A 21411-nucleotide genomic window follows, 5' to 3' on the forward strand; every position below is an offset into this window, starting at 1 on the left:
ATCAAGGTCCGACTAAAGAATCAAAATAAAAGAAGACAACCCTAAATGCTAGATCCCCGATCGTCCTAACTGGGCTCCACTACTGATCATCTGGAAAAGAGACATAACAACGACCAAGATCTTCATCAAGCTCCCACTTGAGCTTGGTTGCGTCACCTGCACTGGTATCATCGGCACCTACAACTGTTTGGAAGTATCCGTGAGTCACAAGGACTCAGCAATCTCACACCCGCGAGATCAAGACTATTTAAGCTTATGGATAGGATAGAGTAATGAGGTGGAGCTGCAGCAAGCACTAAGCAAATATGGTGGCTAACATATGCAAATAAGAGCGAGAAGAGAAGCAACACAACGGTCGTGAAGCTAGAAGTGATCAAGAAGTGATCATGAAACTACTTACGCACGACCATAACATAAGAACCGTGTTCGCTTCCCTGACTCCGCCGAAAAGAGACCATCACGACTACACACGTGGTTGATGCATTTTAATTAAGTCAAGTGTCAAGTTCTCTATAACCGGACATTAACAAATTGCCATCTGCCACATAACCGCGGGCACGGCTCTCGAAAGTTTAAACCCTGCAGGGGTGTCCCAACTTAGCCCATCACAAGCTCTCACAGTCAACGAAGGACAATCCTTCTCCTAGGAAGACCTGATCATTCTCGGAATCCCGGTTACAAGACATCTCTACAACTGTAAAACAAGACCAGCAAGACCGCCCGAATGTGCCGACAAATCCCGATAGGATTTGCAGATATCTCGTTCTTAGGGCACACCGGATGGGCAGGACGTCGGGTTGGCATAGACCCTGGTTGCCCAGGGGGCGCCGGACATCGCCCAGTTCGGACCAACACTTAGAGAAGCACTGGCCCGGGGGGTTAAAAATAAAGATGACCCTCGGGAGCGCGACTCCCAAGGGAAAAATATAGGTGGTGGTAGGAAAATGGTAAAACCGAGGTTGGGCCTTGCTGGAGGAGTTTTATTCAAAGCGAACTGTCAAGGGGTTCCCATAACACCCAACTGCGTAAGGAACGCAAAATCAAGGAACATAACACCGGTATGACGGAAACTAGGGCGGCAAGAGTGGAACAAAATACGAGGCATAAGGTCGAGCCTTCCACCCTTTACCAAGTATGTAGATGCATTAATTGAAATAATAGATATTGTGATATCCCAACATATCCATGTTCCAACATGGAACAGACTTCAGCTTCACCTGCAACTAGCAACGCTATAAGAGGGGCTGAGCAAAAGCGGTAACATAGCCAAACAACAGTTTGCTAGGAAGGTGGGTTAGAGGCTTGACATGGCAACATGGGAGGCATGATATAACAAGTGGTAGGTAGCGCGACATAACGATAGAACGAACAACTAGCAAAGCAAAGATAGAAGTGATTTCGAGGGTATGGTCATCTTGCCTGCAAAGTTCTCAGAGTTGTCGAAAGCTTGATCCTCGTTAGGGTACTCAAGAGGTTTCTCGGTCACGTACTCGTCTCCCGGCTCTACCCAAGGCAAGAACACAAGCAATGGAACAAAAATCAATCACGGTGCAATGCACAAGCAACATGATGCAATACATGGCATGATATGCAAGATATAATATGCAATGCATATGCGTGCTCCAGAAGGGAAAGAATGATCAAGGCATCAACTTGGCAAACAAGTATGCCGCTGGAAAGATGAGGTGATTTTGGTTGAAATCGATATGAAGATCACCGAAAACGGATGCACGGTTTGCAAATGGCAAGCAAGACAAGGATGACGCAAATCTGCGATTAACAGCATGATGCCACCTAGAATGCAACAAGAAACTAAGCTACTGCACTCCAACATAGCAAAAAAGCATATGGCAGTGATGTATAAGAGATGCTTGACAAAACATGAACACTGAGATACGGCTAAATCACACTAGAACAGGTTCAAACAAGCATGGCAAAAGTGCAAAAGATATCAGCTTCACAGACTTAGTGAAAATACTAACATGTCAAAAACAACATCAGGAAGCACTGTTTAGAGAAAGCAAACAACATGCTACAGGAACATATCATAGCAAAAAAAGGTATGGCATGATTCTAGTAAAAGCATAGAACAAAAGTACCTTACTTAACATGAGCCAAAAAGGCACATAAGATATGATGGTACCCAAGTAAACATAGCAAGTTTTATTAACAGTTTCAGACATGGAAGAAAAACATAGCATGGCATAAACAGATTCATGATAGAAACTTTGCAAGCTCATGCCACTCACCACAAAGCATTAAATGACAACATAAGCATACCGATAGCAAGATGACATGTTCATGAAGCTAACCATGGCAAGAGCAAGTTAATAGAATGCATGGATCACTAGCAACAACCATGGAAATATTGATTAACATGTTAACAATCTGCCAGGAACATTTTATAGCAACAGTAGAGCAAGAAAACGACATGCTAAAGCACTCCATAATTACAAACAGGGGCATGAATGGATAGAGCATAACCACATGTTCAAAGCATCCTTACTGAAGTATCCCAAAATAAGCATGGATCTCATTGTAGCATCAAGTTTACATGGTATCAAAATAACAGCAGGAAAAGGACTTAGCAAAATCCTAAGTCCCTGAAAACAGCAACATCACGGAGCCTAGTTTGCATGCTTACTCTAGTCACCACATAGATAAAAAAAGACAAGACTTGCAACTCTGTAAAGTTGGCATGATGTATCTCAAAACATATGTAGACCTCATGCTCAAAGGATGCACACATCAAATGCAAAAAAAATGACAAATCACCATGTTCTGCTAAGCACCGGCACCTAACATTTTATAGCACTCTTGCAACAATGAAAATGGCATCATAATGGACAGTAACATGCATGGAAATTCTACTAGCATGAAGAGTTCAACGAGATGAACATTTCGACATATCATATGCATGATTTGGAGCGACGGTCACCGAGATACGACATGATGAAGAGAGGCACAAATTATGAGGATCTGAGGACTTAGACAAATTTCAGGAAAAAAAAGAGTGGGCGCTGGATAGCTACGGGGTGCACTGGGAGAAGGATAGCAGACTGCTCATCATGGGCCTGGCGCAGAATGGAGAGGAGGCGAGGCAGGCCAGCGAAAGCAGCAGCGAGCGGGTGGCGCACGCGCGAGGGCACTCGGGCCCAGATCCGGCCCTGGGCGGGCCGGTTGCGAGCTTCTGCGGGCCACAGCAGCGGGGAGAGCTGGGGAGGTGAGGTGGCATGCTCTGGTTGGTGGAGGACGGCGACTGTGGCGGCACTGGCCAATGGGGGCGCGACAAGTGGCGGCGGAGGAGGGGCTCGGCGCGGAAAACGATGGGATGGTGGCTGCTGCAGCTGCGGGACAGAGGTAGGGGAAGGTTTAGGGGTAGGTTTAGACTTGGGTTGTCCAAATTAGGAAGGAGGGGTGTTTATATAGCATGTTTGCTAGGGTTAGGGGGTTTCTGGACCCTCCGATGACGATCGGACGACATCGGTCGCAAGGGGGGGTTAGGTGGCCTTAGTTGGGCTATGTAGGGGTGGTTGGGCTGAGAGGAGAGGGGAGAAGTGCAGCCCGGCAAGGTTTCTGGAGACCGAAAACGTCCGACGATGGACCGACTATACTGCCACTATAGTTATCCGTTGGGGCACCAAGTAGACTCCGAACGCGATGAAATTTGACAGACGGTCTACCTACACTAAAATAAGACCGCACACAAACTTTCAACCCATTCCGAGAACATTTTTCGCCACTTATAAAATAATATTTTGGAGCTGTCGCGGGCGCGTGCAAGTGTGTCTGGGCTCAGAACGGACAACGGAAAGAACAGGGGGAACCCGGACAGATGCAATTTTTCAAAACATGATGATGTAATGCACATGATGACATGACAAGATGCAACACGCAAGCGAATGACAAGGCAATAATAGCGAATAACTGGAAGACACCTGGCGCATCGGTCTCGGGGCGTCACACTTGTACTCGATGCTCGACTTGAATAGTGCCGGAGTCGCTAAGCCATTGAACTTTGTAGGGATGTGATAGAGGCGAAGGTGTCCCGATGTTTCCATGAGATAGATATCGTTTTTTGTGGGAGTCGACTTTGACGATCCGACTACGAACATGTGAAGACGTCGCGCCTTAGCAATTGCTAAACCAACTTCCGAGGGTAATTGACCACGCCGGAGCACGATCAACCTGACCACCAGGGTCTATTTCCTGCGAGCAAACGAAGAACAAGCAAGAAAATGAGATTGCAATCTGGATATTGCGAATAAAAGAGGAAAGCTTTATTAATGAAGGTGGGGTTCTGTGACGTCTTGGTCTGGTCGTTGGACAGAAATGAAGTACGCGAAGTTGGAGCTATGTCGAACTTTTAGTGTAAACAAAACACAAAGTCTAAACGACGCCCTAAGGGTTGTATATATGGAGGGAGAGGGGGGAATTTCGTGGCCCTTGGAGGAGGGGTCCGAAACCAACCCTAACTCTTGTTTCCCCACACATACGGACTCTAAAAATAGCCTATACTTAAGTATTTCGAAAATACATGGGCATGGCTCAATAATAAGGTGACGTAGCACCTAGAATAGCCTCTGGACGAAATTTATGAAGTGCCATCTTGTATATTTCATCCAAGGCTTCATGCACTCCTTATGGTGGCTCCAAAGTCCTGAAGTCATCACTTGTAACTCTGTTCTAGATCCCCTTGTGCATGCCATCATCTCCATATTTGGTCTTGCTCCAGTGTTCATCCCTCTTATCCATGCCAAGCCCTTCATTTGTAAGCAAAACAAATGTATCCAATTTAGGCAGCATCATACTCTCATGAACATCAGAATCATTACCAAGAAAGTACCTGATAATTTAATTGGCGTGCGCGAGCTCTAGTAATTGGTCTAGTATGTATAGCAGCAGGGGTTGTGGGTGTAACAATGGTATTGATGTCCTCACCGTCCTCCCCTTCTTGAAATGAAGCCGTCCTCGGCGGAAGCTCGTATTCCTCACCCAAATAAGGCTTCAAATCTGCAATGTTAAAAGTGGGACTAACCCCAAAATCTGCAGGCAGCTCAAGTTTATATGCATTATCATTTATTTTCTCTAACACCTTAAAAGGACCATCAGCGCGTGACATTAGCTTTGATTTGCGCAAATTAGGAACTCTATCCTTACGCAAATGTAACCAAACAAGATCTCCAGGTGCAAACACAACGCCCTTATCTCTAGCAAGTTTATATTTAGCATTCATACGCTCAATGTTTTCCTTAGTTAACTCATGCATTTTTAAAATCAATTCAGCACGTTCTTTAGCATCAAAATTAACCTTCTCCGAAGATGGAAGAGGCAACAAATCAATAGGTGCACGAGGTAGGAGACCATACACAATTTCAATATCTTAGTAAATTCAATATGAGGCAAGGATTCTTCCCACATTTTCTTATTATTCTTCAAAACAGCCCTAAGCATAGTAGACAATGTTCTATTGACTACTTCAGATTATCCATCAGTTTGGGGGTGACAAGTAGTACTAAAAAGCAGCTTAGTCCCCAACTTAGCCCATAAACATCTCCAAAAGTGGCTAAGAAATTTAGTATCACGATCTGAAACAATAGTATTTGGCACACCATGCAAGCGAATAATTTCACGAAAGAACAAATCAGCAACATTAACAGCATAATCGCTTTTATGACATGGTATAGAGTGTGCCATTTTTGAGAACCTATCCTCGACAACAAATATGCTATCCCTCCCCTTGTTTGTTCGAGGTAAACCTAAAACAAAGTCCATAGATATATCCTCCCAAGGAACACTAGGTACAGGCAAAGGCATATATAAACCATGAGGATTGAGTCGTGACTTAGCTTTTTGACATGTAGTGCATTGAGGAACAAAACGCTCAACATCCCGTCTCATCTTTGGCCAAAAGAAATGTGTAGCAAGTACATCCTCCGTCTTCTTCGTGCCAAAATGTCCCATTAATCCTCCTACATGTGCCTCCTGGAACAACAAATGACGAACGGCGCTAGCTGGAATGCATAGCTTGTTAGCACGGAACACAAATCCATCATTAACGACAAACTTGTTCCACGTTCTTCCTTCTTTACAATTCTGCATTACATCTTTAAAATCAGCGTCATGCACATATTGATCTTTGACGGTCTCCAAACCAAATATTTTGAAGTCAAGTTGTGAAAGCATAGTATAGCAACGAGACAATGCATCGGAAATAACATTTTCTTTACCCTTCTTGTGTTTAATGACATAAGGGAAAGTCTCAATGAATTCAACCCATTTAGCATGTCTATGATTCAGTTTAACTTGACTTTTAATATGTTTCAACGATTCATGATCAGAATGTATAACAAATTCTTTGGGCCATAAATAATGTTGCCATGTTTCTAAATTCCGAACAAGAGCATATAATTCTTTATCATAAGTAGAATAATTCAGACTAGGCCCACTCAATTTTTCAGAAAAGTATGCAACAGGTTTGCCATCTTGTAATAAGACACCTCCTAATCCAATTCCACTAGCATCACATTCAAGCTCAAAAGTCTTATTAAAATCAGGAAGTTGGAGTAAAGAAGCATGTTTCAACTTATGTTTCAACACCGTGAAGGCTTCTTCATGTGCGGTACCCCAAACAAAAGGTACATCTTTCTTTGTAAGCTCATTGAGAGGTGCAGCAATGGTGCTGAAATCTCTCACAAAACGCCTATAGAATCTAGCGAGGCCAAGAAAACTCCTCACTTGTGTGACTGTTTTGGGCTGCGGCCAACTCTCAATAGCTTCAATCTTGGCTTTATCAACTTCAATTCCCTATGGAGTAACAACATAGCCAAGAAAAGATACTCGGTCGGTGCAGAAGGTGCACTTCCCAAGGTTACCAAACAAACATGCATCACGTAGAGCAATAAAAACAGCACGTAAATGTTCCAAATGTTCCTCCAAAGATTTGCTATAAATCAGTATATCATCAAAATAGACTACCACAAATCGTCCAATGAAAGCACGTAAAACTTCGTTCATTAGTCTCATGAAAGTACTAGGTGCATTAGTTAACCCAAAAGGCATGACTCATATAAACCAAACTTAGTTTTAAATGTTGTTTTCCATTCATCTCCCAATTTCATACGAATTTGATGGTATCCACTACGCAAATCAACTTTGGAGAAAATTGTAGAGCCACTCAATTCATCAAGCATATCATCTAGCCAAGGAATAGGATGACGAAAATGAATAGTAATATTATTAATGCCTCTACAATCAACACACATACGCGACGTACCATCCTTTTTAGGCACTAGTATAATAGGAACAACACAAGGACTAAGAGATTCGCGTATGTAACCTTTGTTGAGCAGCTCCTGTACTTGACGCATAATCTCCTTCGCCTCCTCTGGATTGGTATGTTATGGTGCACAGTTGGGTAGAGATGCACCGGGAATTAAGTCAATTTGATGCTCAATCCCTCGAATAGGTGGTAATCCCGGTGGCACGTCTTGTGGGAAGACGTCAGCGAACTCCTGCAAAATGTTAGTGATAGCAGGGGGCAAAGAGGAAGGCACGTCCTCAAATGAAAATAATGCCTCTTTGCACACGAAAGCATAGCAAATAGATTTGCTGAAATCTTGCTCATCAATATTAGATTTTGTGGCAAGTAAGCATGCACTTTTCAATTTAATTTCAGAAGCAACACTAGATGGTTTTTATTAGGTTTCATTTGTTGCTCAAATTCTTTTGCCACAATCTGATTTTCACTCTTATTTTTCTCTTGTTTTGCTTTATTAGCTCTATTAATATCATCTTTCAAAATGGATTCAGGAGTCATAGGAAGCAAAGTAATATGGTTATCCTTATGAACAAGAGTATACTGATTATTTCTACCATGGTGTACAGAATTTGTATCAAATTGCCAAGGTCTACCAAGTAATAAGGAACATGCTTGCATGGGTACCACATCACAATCAACATAATCAGCATATGTAGAGATACTAAAATGCACACGAACAGTACGTGTTACCTTAACCTTGCCACTGTTGTTGAACCATTGGATGTAGTAAGGATGTGGATGCGGTCTTGTGGTGAGAGATAGCTTCTCCACCGTCTCCATGCTAGCCAAGTTGTTGCAACTCCCTCCATCTATGATGATGCGAACAGAACGTTCCTTCACAACTCCCTTTGTATGGAAAAAATTATGCCTCTGATTTTGCTCAGCTTGTGTAACCTGCACACTGAAATCACGTTGAGCAACTAAACATTCATACCTGTCAGCATCTTCAGCAGCCATGTATTGCGTCTCGTGATCAGAATCCTCTCCACCGTGTTCTTCATGTGTAATAAGAGCCAAAGTCTCATCATCATAGTCACTAGCGGACTCATACCCACCATCCTCAGTAGCAATCATCACACGACGAGATTGGCATTCTCTCGCAAAATGTCCTCTTCCCTTACAACAACGACAAATAATATCACTTGTGTGCCCTGTTGATGCCATGGAAGAAGAAGAGCTCTGCGCAGGCCCGGCAGGTGTGCTCTTGGCAGATAGTGGTGGTTGTGCCTGCTTTCTTGTATCACGGCTGGAGGTGGCACCTGATGGAGGTGCTGGTGTAGTGGAAGTAGAGGATGCATGTGGTGTCCATGATGAAGGTCGACCTGCAGAAAAATTAGTTCGCTCCAACGCATGTCGATCTTGCACTTCACGTTCAGCTTTACAAGCAAGATGGGATAAACGAGTGATATTAGTATACTCCTTATACTATAGAATGGTCTGAATCTCTCTATTTAATCCACCCATAAAACGTGCAAGCATAGCTTCATTCTCCTCAACAATACCACATCTAATCATGCCAGTTTGTAATTCCTGATAATATTCTTCTACAGAATTTTTTACTTGTCGTAAACACTGTAATTTTTGAAGTAATTCACGTTGATAATATGGTGGAACCCAATGAGTACACATAGCAGTTTTCAAAGCAGCCCAAGTAGCTGGAATAGGATATAATCTACAATGTTCAGACCACCAAACACATGCAAAGCTAGTGAAAGCACAAACAGCAGCAGGAACACATCTCTCCTCAGGATATTTTAAACATGTAAATCTTTGTTTAGTTTCTAACTCCCAAGTAAGATATATATCAGGAACATATCTACCCTCAAATGGTGGAATATTCAATTTTAGTTTAGGCAGATGGTCATGATCTCGTACCTAAGGGGGAACCCTACCATTGCCATTATTTGCATGTGGACGACCAGGTGGTTGTGGTGCTGGTGGTTGCACGTAGTTCTGATTTTGATCAACCTCATCCTCGTAATGGTCCTCCACCTCTACAGTAGCAGCAGGAGCGATAGAAGCACCAATAGTAGGTACAGCAGCACCAGAAGTTTGACCAGGCTCAATGGGAACGCGTTGTGCTCGTCCCACTTGATTTGGAAGATGATGTTGTTGTTGTTGTAGAGGTGCGACAGGCGCAGCGGGCGGTGGAAGACGCGCGAGCAATTCATTAAACTTGTTATCGAGCTTTGTTTCGAACGCCTTCTCAATGCCATCTATCTTCTCCATGGCCTCTTCAAATCTGTTTAGCACATCTTCCACCTGTCCACTCATCATTTGCTGAAACTTATCATGTAACTCTTTGTTCGTCATCTTCTCCCAGTCAATCGCGTCGGGTTGTGATCCTGCCATGGTTAGCAGCAATAGAAACACACAAGAATATGATCCTACAGACCACTAGAAAATGGCGGTGGTGGAGTGTCACAAATCCATCAAGCAAATCTCAAATTCTTACCAGTTCTTACCCAGCAGCAGGTGGTGATCGGCAACCGTCGTAGTCAAAACTCTCAAAGCTTGGATAGAGCGATTACCAGGGAGAGTCAAACGCACGATGTAGATGTATGTGGAGCTGGGAAGGCTTATAATATGGTATCAAAAAGGGTCAGAAATAATCAATTCAGAGATGCAAAGTTGAATAAACACTCAACGACAGTATTGTGCTGGTCCTAGGCTAGACCGTGCTAGAGACGCGAGTCTAGAACACTAACAAAATCACGACGCTGCACGTAAACAAGGGAGGAGCACGCTCTGCATTTTTTATTTTTTGCACTTTTTTCCTCTCTTTTTTTCTCCGCAACAATTTTTTCGAAAAAGTCTACAAATGGTCTAAAAACTGCCTAGCCAGAAAAAAAATTGAGTTTGGAACTATTTTTCTACTGCGGGTAGCACGGAAGTTGGGGAGTCCGACTCTGTCACGACTCGTAGTATGGCGTGATCTGAAAATCCAAAACAAAGCAACAAATACTGGGCTCAGACTGGTGGCGGAGATGAATCTGGTGGAAACTCGGACTGGTGGCGGATATATGTAGGGCGGTGGAACTCGGACTGGTGGCGAATCGGTGATGGAGGTGGACTCGGATTATCGTGATGGCGGTAGATATGTGGTATATGGCAGCGGTGATGATGATGGTGGTATATGGCAGCGGTGATGACGATGGTGGTATATGGCAGCGGTGATGACGATGGTGGTATATGGCAGCGGTGATGACGATGGTGGTATATGGCAGCGGTGATGACGATGGTGGTATATGGTAGCGGTGATGACAATGGTGCAGCGACGACGTGACAACTTGTGAACAGAACTCAAAAATCTAAAGGACTAGACACTAACACTAGCAACTAGACACAACGATGCAACCACAAATTCAACAATGCAAAACCCTAAAAAGATTATGCAAAGGCTCAGATTGGTTCGGATATGATGAACTAACCCTAATTTTTCTTTTTGGCTTTTTCGTGGACTGTAGGTATGAAGAGCAGACTCGATCTAAACTACGAAAAACTGTAAAATCTCACGGACCAACCTGGAAATCTGATACCACTTGATAGAGGCGAAGGTGTCCTGATGTTTCGATGAGATAGATACCGTTTTCTGTGGGAGTTGACTTTGACAATCCGACTACGAACGTGCGAAGATGTCGCGCCTTAGCAATCGCTAAACCAACTTCCGAGGGTTATTGACCATGCCAAAGCACGATCAACCTGACCACGAGGGTCTATTTCCTGCGAGCAAACGAAGAACAAGCAAGAAACTGAGATTGCAATCTGGATATTGCGAATAAAAGAGGAAAGTTTTATTAATGAAGGTGGGGTTCTGTGACGTCTTAGTCTGGTCGTTGGACACAAACGAAGTACATGAAGTTGCAGCTATGGCAAACTTTTAGTCTAAACAAAACCCAAAGTCTAAACGACGCCCTAAGGGTTGTATATATGGAGGAAGAGGGGAAATTTCGTGGCCCTTGGAGAAGGGGTCCGAAACCAACCCTAACTCTTGTTTCCCCACACATACGGACTCTAAAAACAGCCTATACTTAAGTATTTCGAAAATACATGGGCCTGGCCCAATAATAAGGTGACGCAGCACCTAGAATAGCCTCTAGAGGAAATTTATGAAGTGGCATCTTGTATATTTTGTCCAAGGCTTCATGCACTCCTTATGGTGGCTCCAAAGTCCTGAAGTCATCACTTGTAACTCCGTTCTTGATCCCCTTGCGCATGCCATCATCTCCATGTTTGGTCTTGCTCCAGTGTTCATCCCTCTTATCCATGCCAAGCCCTTCATTTGTAAGCAAAACAAATGTATCCAATTTAGGCATCATCTTATTCTCATGAACATTAGAATCATTACCAAGAAACGAAAGTACCTGATAATTTAATTGGCGTGCGCGAGCTCTAGTAATTGGTCCAGTATGTATAGCAGCAGGGGTTGTGGGTGTAACAATGGTATTGATGTCCTCATCAGGATGTGGGTGCTTCGTCTTGGGCAATTGGAGCTTGGAGCAAAGTTCTTCACTTGCTAAGTTATGACAACTCCCTCCATCGATGATGACCTTGATGGACCTTCCATTGATGTCGGCCCTGGTATGAAAGATATGGCATCTTTGGTCTTCTTCTTGGTGATGTTGAAGAGTCAATACCTTGGAGACAACAAGAGCGGGACTCGAATCTTCATCACAAAATACTTGTTCCTCTTCATCGTTCACTTGCCGGTGCATGGCAACTTGCTCAAGTGCTTCCGTTTCTCTTTCGCTCATGGAGCCGTATGTACCATCGTCATTGAGGATCATGGTTCACTTGTTGGTGCACTCAAAGGACTTGTGGCCTCGGCCTCCACATGTGAAGCATTTGAAGGAACCTGTCTTGACGGTCTCATCAATTGGGGTAGATGATAATAAAGCTCTCAGCTTGAAGTTGCTCGTTGTAGGAGAATGACTTGGGGTTGACGAAGCTTTCTTGTAACTCGACTTGTCGACGTTGCTTGTAGAAGGCTTTGTTGATGTAGAAGGTGTTGGAGTCATTGAAGCTTGGGTGTTGGAGAAGCCATATGACTTGGATGAGAACTTGGCATACTTTAAGCCTTCTTGTACTTGACGTTCCGCTTTGGTAGCTTGATGCACTAGCTCGATGAGGTTCTAGTATGGTTGGAAGTTGGCGATCTTCTTGATGGGATGATTGAGTCCATTCAAGAAACGTGCCATAGTTTGCTCATCATCTTCTGTGACATTGGCTCGTATCATTGCAATCTCCATCTCCGTATAGTACTCTTCAACGCTCTTGGTTCCTTGCTTGATTAGTTGGAGTTTCTTGAAGAGGTCGCGGTTGTAGTAGGTAGGCACAAAGCATGCTCTCATGACATCCTTCATTTGCGCCCAACTAGTGATGGGTGGTTCACCTCTTGCCTCACGGCTCTCAATGACTTGTTCCCACCAAATGAGGACATAGTCTTGGAACTCCAGGGATGCCATCACGATCTTCTTCTCTTCTTCATAGTTGTGCAAGCGGAAGATTTTGTCGACCTTCAATGCCCATGATAGGTACTCTTCGGGGTCATTGCTTCTGGAAAACTTGGGCATGGTGAACTTTAGCTTGCCGTAGCATTGCTCTTCATTGTGTTGGGGTCGGGGATGATGACGCCCATGTTGTTGAGGATTGGCAAACTCGTGTTGCTCTTGGTGACGAGGTTTGTCAACCTCATGTTGCTCTTGTCGTGGAGGATGTCCATTGTCTTCATGCTCTTGGTGAACTTGGGGTTCTTGTGGAGCTTGTGGAGGGGCTTGTCGAACTCGAGGACGAACTTGAGGAACTTGACGATGCACACGTGATTGGTAAATCCTCTCTTGAACTTCTTCGCGAAGTGCTTCTTCTTGTTCATGCCAACGGTGGTTACTTGTGGCGACGGCGTGACTTGAATCTCTAAGGGAACGTTGTGCCTCAATTGCTTGAGCTTCACGTAGTTGTTGTTCTTGGCGTTGTGCCTCGGCATCTTGTGCATCTTGGTGTAGGCATGCTCGATCTTCCTCTTCTCGTTGGCGTTGTCATTGTCGTTCTTGTGCTTGCTCGAGAGTAGCTTGGTTTTGACGATGTTCATGTTCTTGCGCACGAACTTGTTCTTTGGAGCCGATGTCGTGTAGAGGATTGCAGTTCGCATGATGATCTTGACGTGCGGCACGACGAAGAGTATTCGATGTCGGTGTAGTCGAGCCAGAGATGGTGTAGTCGGAGTGTCGACTTGAGCGGCTCCGTCTTGATGAGGACGAAGTGGAAGAAGAGTGGTTGAGCAACAAAGCACGAATCTTGTCTTCTTGCATCATTCTCTTGCTTGTGATCGTCGAGCTTGTGGTCGAAGTAGTCTCGTGTACGTTGCTCGGATAGTCGCAAGTTGGTGGCGAGATGGTCGATGCGGTCACTCATTGCTTGTTGCTCTTGATGCAAAGCACGTTGTGCACCAAAGAGGTGGCTCTTTGTGACGAAGGAAGTTATGTCGTTGTCTTGCTCGAGAAAGAGTGTGTTGGTAGAAGTACTTGGCCTATCCATCAATGATCACTTCAATGTGGAACAAGGAAATAGCACAATTGGTACCAATTCTTGTCGGTTTCTCACACCTACACAAGTAAAAGCATATGGTGGAGCTTGGTTAGGATGGTGGCACAAAAAATGATGCAATTGTTACTGAGCTTCAATAATGTTGGAAAAGATTCGCGAGTTTGCAATGCAACAAGTAGACCAAGCAATATAAGGTACACGGAAACACACACGCAAAGAGATAAGTGGAGTCGTGTAACCAAGGATGAGCCAGAATGTGGAACCCATGAAAATGCTCTTGTTGCACAACACTAGAGAGACGCTAGCACGATTGCACAATAGGCGGATATGAAGACTTGTGCACAACCTACTAAGCAAAAATGCAACGACTTCTATCCCAGGTATGCTCTATGTATGGTGTTTCGATGATATGATCCAAGATGATCTAGTATGACAATCTTAATGTTGTATGATGCTATGGTTCTTGCTTAAAAGGTCTTTTCTTATCTTTCACTTTTTGCTTAAAAGCTTGTTTGGCTCTTTGTTGTTTTAGCTCTTTTCTCATGCAATGCTTCACGAACCAAGATAGCAATTGTGTATGCGATGACAACCTTGTGACACAAGAGATGATACCAAGATATGCACCAATGATGTATGTATGCTATGGGAAGTATGATCACTAATGTGCACAAGTCACGTTGCTGGCAATACTCAAAGGCTAGTCTCGATGGGTAAGCCACGCAAAGGAGTAAGGCTATGATGGCTATCAATGTAATGGCAAGAATGATGTATCCAATACCAAGATGATGCTACCGTTCTTGCTTACGGTATGGTGTAAAAATGGTGAAACGGTTGTTGTCGATGACGCGTCCGTGGCGAAGATGAGCGGCGGTGATGTTGATGTCGAACCGTACCTAAATAGCCGAAACACAATAGGACACGGAACCGCAACTCAAATTCTGAAAGCACAAAGTTGCAAAACGTGTCGGAGGGCGAAACGGGTAAGCAATGGTGGTGCTATGCGGAAGTGGTGATAGTGTAGAGGTGGTGGGAGTGCGTATGCGGTGGTGTGGCGGTGATGAAGACCAAACTGGAAAAAAAATCAGTTTTGTCAGGGAACGCCAGACGTCCGGGGGTTTACGGTCATCCGGTCGTCGGAGGTCCGGAGGCGGTCCACGTCCGGTGCCTGGGTGAAATTCGGGCAGGGGAAGAACATCTGGGGTTCGTGATGGGGAGGACAAAATTCATCGAATCCGGGCGATTTCATGCATGGAAAAGGTGGATACAAAAGGGAAAAATCTAGATCCACTCAAGGCAAAGCAAATCCATGGATCAAATCCAACAAAATTTCATCACACCAACAAATCACGAAAAAAATTGGGGCTATTTCTGTGGGGAATTTTCGAATTAGGAACAAAATCAACAAAAACAAGGCTAGAAACACAATGGGGAGGCCCTGAAATCGTGATCAACGTGGCTCTAGATACCAAGATGATGTAGGGTGGAAACTCTAGGGGCCGATCTTTCACGAAAGGAGCGGATCCCGTGAAGAATGCGAGGAACACGAGGGGAAAATGAGGGAAATCGCGAGGGGAAACACGAGAGAATCACTAAAACCAACAAGAAATAGTCACACATATGCTAGATCCGAGTACACATAGAGATCACACGGTCCACGGTCAACTAAGGGTGATACAAGTAGCACGATCTTCTCCGTGAGGAGGTCTTGAGGTTCTTCCCGTAAAGGGGTCTTGAATAAGCTTGGGGGATCTTCTCCGAGGAGGCGCGATCTCCGAGGAGAAGGTAACCAAGTGGATGAGCAAAGCTCTCACACAAATATGAGCTAATCCTTTGGTAACCCTAACTAGGAGGAGGGAGAGGTCTATTTATAGTCTTAGTGCAAAAGAGGAGCAAAGTGGAGGGGTACATGGGCTTCGGCCCGAAACTGGACGCAGCCAGGGTCCGAATGTCTGTGAGGCGTCGGTCGTCCGGAGGCTCGCGGAGGTCCGGACATCCGTAGATCTTCGGATATCCGTAGATTAGGTTATGTCACCGCGGCCTCGGATGTCCGTAGGTGTCCGGTCGTCCAGTCGCCGGTCGTCCGGTCTTCCTCGGACTTCCGCTAATTTTGTTCTGTTGGTGTAGCGTTGGCCGTCCGGAGGGGTTCGGTTGTCCGGAGCTTGGGAGTCGTCGGATGTCCGGTCCTGGTCGGTCGTCCGGCCGCTATAGCGTTTGTAGGCCTGAGTTCCTTGGGTTGTTGGGACCTCCAGGGTCGGACGTCCATGATGGGCCGGTCGTCCGGTGCCTGTAGCTTCTTCCGCAGCTCTCCTTCTTCTCCGTCTTCACGTCCACCTTCCTCTTATGATTCTCCTTTCTCCTTAGCTTCTTCATGGCTACCTCCTTGATACCTGAGTATGCAGAATGTCTCGTTTGAGGTAGTAGCCTTGTCTCATGTGCAACGAAGTTGATGAGGACATCAATACAATTGTTACACCCACAGCCCCTGCTGCTATACATACTGGACCAATTACTAGAGCTCGTGCACGCCAACTAAATTACCAGGTACTTACGTTTCTTGGTAATGATTCTAATGTTCATGAGAATATGATGCTGCCTAAATTGGATACATTTGTTTTGCTTACAAATGAAGGGCCTAGCTTGGAGAAGGATGAACATTGGAGCAAGAACAAGCATGGAGATGATGGCATGCGCAAGGGGAACAAGAACGGAGTTACAAGTGATGATTTCAGGACTTTGAAGCCACCATAATGGGTGCATGAAGCCTTGGACGAAATATACAAGATGCCACTTCATAAATTTCGTCCCGAGGCTATTTTAGGTGCTGCGTCACCTTATTATTGGGCCAGGCCCATGTAATTTCGAAATACATAAGTATAGGCTATTTTTAGAGTCCGTATGTGTGGGGAAACAAGAGATAGGGTTGATTTCGGACCCCTCTACCAAGGGCCACGAAATTCCCCCCTCTTCCTCCATATATACAGCCCTTAGGGCATCGTTTAGACTTTGGGTTTTGTTTAGATTAAAAGTTCGCCATAGCTGCAACTTCGCGTACTTCGTTTGTGTTCAACGACCAGACAAAGGCGTCACAGAACCCCACCTTGATCAATAAAGCTTTCATCTTATATTCGCAATATCCAGATTGCAATCTTAGTTTCTTGCTTGTTCTTCGTTTGCTCGCAGGAAACAGACCCTCGTGGTCAGGTTGATCGTGCTCCGGCGTGGTCAATAACCTCTCGGAGTTGGTTTAGCGATTGCTAAGGCGCGACGTCCTCACACGTTCGTAGTCGGATCGTCAAAGTCGACTTCCACCAAAGCGAAATCCACCATCTCATCGAAAGACGGGACACCTTTGCCTCTATCACAATCCAGAGGAGACGAAGGAGATTATGCGTCAAGTACAAGAGCTTCTCGACAAAGGTTATATACGCGAATCCCTTAGTCCTTGTGCTGTTCCTATTATTCTAGTGCCGAAAAAGGATGGTACATCACGTATGTGTGTTGATTGTAGAGGCATTAATAATATTACTATTCGTTATCGTCATCCTATTCCTAGGCTAGATGATATGCTTGATGAATTGAGTGGCTCTACAATATTCTCCAAAGTTGATTTGCGTAGTGGCTACCATCAAATTCGTATGAACTTGGGAGATGAATGGAAAACAGCATTTAAAACTAAGTTTGGATTATATGAGTGGTTAGTCATGCCTTTTGGGTTAACTAATGCACCTAGTACTTTCATGAGATTAATGAACGAAGTTTTACGTGCTTTCATTGGACGATTTGTGGTAGTTTACTTTGATGACATATTGATTTATAGCAGATCTTTGGAAGAACATTTGGAACATTTACGTGCTGTTTTTATTGCTCTACGTGATGCACGTTTGTTTGGTAACCTTGGGAAGTGCACCTTTTGCACCGACCGAGTATGTTTTCTTGGCTATGTTGTTACTCCACAGGGAATTGAAGTTGATAAAGCCAAGATTGAAGCTATTGAGAGTTGGCCGCAACCCAAAACGGTCACACAAGTGAGGAGTTTTCTTGGCCTCGCTGGATTCTATAGGCGTTTTGTGAGAGATTTCAGCACCATTGCTGCACCTCTCAATGAGCTTACAAAGAAAGATGTGCCTTTTCTTTGGGGTACCGCACAGGAAGAAGCCTTCACGGTATTGAAAGATAAGTTGACACATGCTCCTTTACTCCAACTTCCTGATTTTAATAAGACTTTTGAGCTTGAATGTGATGCTAGTGGAATTGGATTAGGAGGTGTGTTATTACAAGATGGCAAACCTGTTGCATACTTTTCTGAAAAATTGAGTGGGCCTAGTCTGAATTATTCTACTTATGATAAAGAATTATATGCTCTTGTTCGGACTTTAGAAACATGGTAACATTATTTATGGCCCAAAGAATTTGTTATACATTCTGATCATGAATCTTTGAAACATATTAAAAGTCAAGCTAAACTGAATCGTAGACATGCTAAATGGGTTGAATTCATTGAGACTTTCCCTTATGTCATTAAACACAAGAAGGGAAAAGAAAATGTTATTGCTGATGCATTGTCTCGTCGCTATACTATGCTTTCACAACTTGACTTCAAAATATTTGGTTTGGTGACCATCAAAGATCAATATGTGCATGATGCTTATTTTAAAGATGTAATGCAGAATTGTAAAGAAGGAAGAATGTGGAACAAGTTTGTTGTTAACGATGGATCTGTGTTTCGTGCTAACAAGCTATGCATTCCAGCTAGCTCCGTTCGTCTTTTGTTGTTGCAGGAGGCGCATGGAGGAGGATTAATGGGACACTTTGGCGTGAAGAAGACAGAGGACATACTTGTTACACATTTCTTTTGGCCAAAGATGAGACGGGATGTTGAGCGTTTTATTGCTCGCTGACTACTTGTCAAAAAGCTAAGTCACGACTCAATCCTCATGGTTTATATATGCCTTTGCCTGTACCTAGTGTTCCTTGGGAGAATATATCTATGGACTTTGTTTTAGGTTTACCTCGAACAAAGAAGGGGAGGGATAGCATATTTGTTGTCGTGGATAGATTCTCGAAAATGGCACACTTTATACCATGTCATAAAAGCGATGATGCTGTTAATGTTGCTGATTTGTTCTTTCGTGAAATTATTCGCTTGCATGGTGTGCCAAATACTATTGTTTCAGATCGTGATACTAAATTTCTTAGCCACTTTTGGAGATGTTTATGGGCTAAGTTGGGGACTAAACTGCTTTTTAGTACTACTTGTCACCCCCAAACTGATGGACAAACTGAAGTAGTCAATAGAACGTTGTCTACTATGCTTAGGGCTGTTTTGAAGAATAATAAGAAAATTTGGGAGGAATGCTTGCCTCATATTGAATTTGCTTATAATCGTTCATTGCATTCTACTACTAAGATGTGCCCTTTTGAAGTTGTGTATGGTTTCCTACCTCGTGCACCTATTGATTTGTTGCCTCTTCCATCTTCGGAGAAGGTTAATTTTGATGCTAAACAACGTGCTGAATTGATTTTAAAAATGCACGAGTTAACTAAGGAAAACATTGAGCGCATGAATGCTAAATATAAACTTGCTGGAGATAAGGGTAGAAAACATGTTGTGTTTGCACCTGGAGATCTTGTTTGGTTACATTTGCCTAAGGATAGATTTCCTGATTTGCGCAAATCAAAGTTAATGCCACGTGCTGATGGTCCCTTTAAGGTGTTAGAGAAAATAAATGATAATGCATATAAACTTGAGCTGCCTGCAGATTTTGGGGTTAGTCCCCCTTTTAACATTGCAGATTTGAAGCCTTATTTGGGTGAGGAAGATGAACTTCCGTCGAGGACGACTTCATTTCAAGAAGGGGAGGATGATGAGGACATCAATACAATTGTTACACCCACAGCCCCTGCTGCTATACATACTGGACCAATTACTAGAGCTCGTGCACGCCAACTAAATTACCAGGTACTTTCGTTTCTTGGTAATGATTCTAATGTTCATGAGAATATGATGCTGCCTAAATTGGATACATTTGTTTTGCTTACAAATGAAGGGCCTAGCTTGGAGAAGGATGAACATTGGAGCAAGAACAAGCATGGAGATGATGGCATGCGCAAGGGAAACAAGAACGGAGTTACAAGTGATGATTTCAAGACTTTGAAGCCACCATAATGGGTGCATGAAGCCTTGGACGAAATATACAAGATGCCACTTCATAAATTTTGTCCCGAGGCTATTTTAGGTGCTGCGTCACCTTATTATTGGGCCAGGCCCATGTAATTTCGAAATACATAAGTATAGGCTATTTTTAGAGTCCGTATGTGTGGGGAAACAAGAGATAGGGTTGATTTCGGACCCCTCCACCAAGGGCCACGAAATTCCCCCCCTCTTCCTCCATATATACAGCCCTTAGGGCATCGTTTAGACTTTGGGTTTTGTTTAGATTAAAAGTTCGCCATAGCTGCAACTTCGCGTACTTCGTTTGTGTTCAACGACCAGACAAAGGCGTCACAGAACCCCACCTTGATCAATAAAGCTTTCATCTTATATTCGCAATATCCAGATTGCAATCTCAGTTTCTTGCTTGTTCTTCGTTTGCTCGCAGGAAACAGACCCTCGTGGTCAGGTTGATCGTGCTCCGGCGTGGTCAATAACCTCTCGGAGTTGGTTTAGCGATTGCTAAGGCGCGACGTCCTCGCACGTTCGTAGTCGGATCGTCAAAGTCGACTTCCACCAAAGCGATATCCATCATCTCATCGAAAGACGGGACACCTTAGCCTCTATCAAGTGGTATCAGATTTCCAGGTTGCTCGGTGAGATTTTACAGTTTTTCGTAGTTTGGATCGAGTCTGTTCTTCATACCTATAGTCCACGAAAAAAGCCACAAAAAAAATTTAAGGTTAGTTCATCATATCCGAACCAATCTGAGCCTTGCATAATCTTTTTAGGGTTTTGCTTTGTTGAATTTGCGGTTGCATCGTCGTGTCTAGTTGCTGGTCTTAGAGTCTAGTCTTTTAGAGTTTCGAGTTCTGGTCATAAGTTGTCACGCCGCCGCCGCACCATCATCATCGCCCCTGCCATCTACCACCACCGCTCCGAATTCATATCCATATACCACCACCAATCCGTGTCCATATACCACCACCGATCCATATCCATATACTACCACCGCTACCACCACCGCTGCCATATACCACCACCATATATCCACCACCAATCCGAGTTCTTTGCTTATTAGGTTTGTTTTCGGGATCCATCTCGATTCCGATTCGTGTTTCCTTGCCGGAGTAGGTTTCGGGAAAAAAAAAAGAGTCGGGTAGCCACGCTCCGTTTAGGCCCAAAATGTTTCGAAAACGCATTTTTCGAAAAAATTTCTGGCTATCCTATTTTTAGGTGTTTCTGAGTGTTTTGAGACAGGTGCCATTATAGGAAGTTTTTTTTGACCCGTTTCCAGTTTTTGGGTCCGGGCAGTCGAAAAAAAAAATTGGTCAAAAAAATTTCGTGCCCATCCTGGAAGTTTGAGCTAGGAAGAGTTTTGAGACACTCGCCATTA

Source organism: Triticum dicoccoides, chromosome 2A (genome assembly GCF_002162155.2).
Source record: "Triticum dicoccoides isolate Atlit2015 ecotype Zavitan chromosome 2A, WEW_v2.0, whole genome shotgun sequence".
NCBI classification, from domain to species: domain Eukaryota; kingdom Viridiplantae; phylum Streptophyta; class Magnoliopsida; order Poales; family Poaceae; genus Triticum; species Triticum dicoccoides.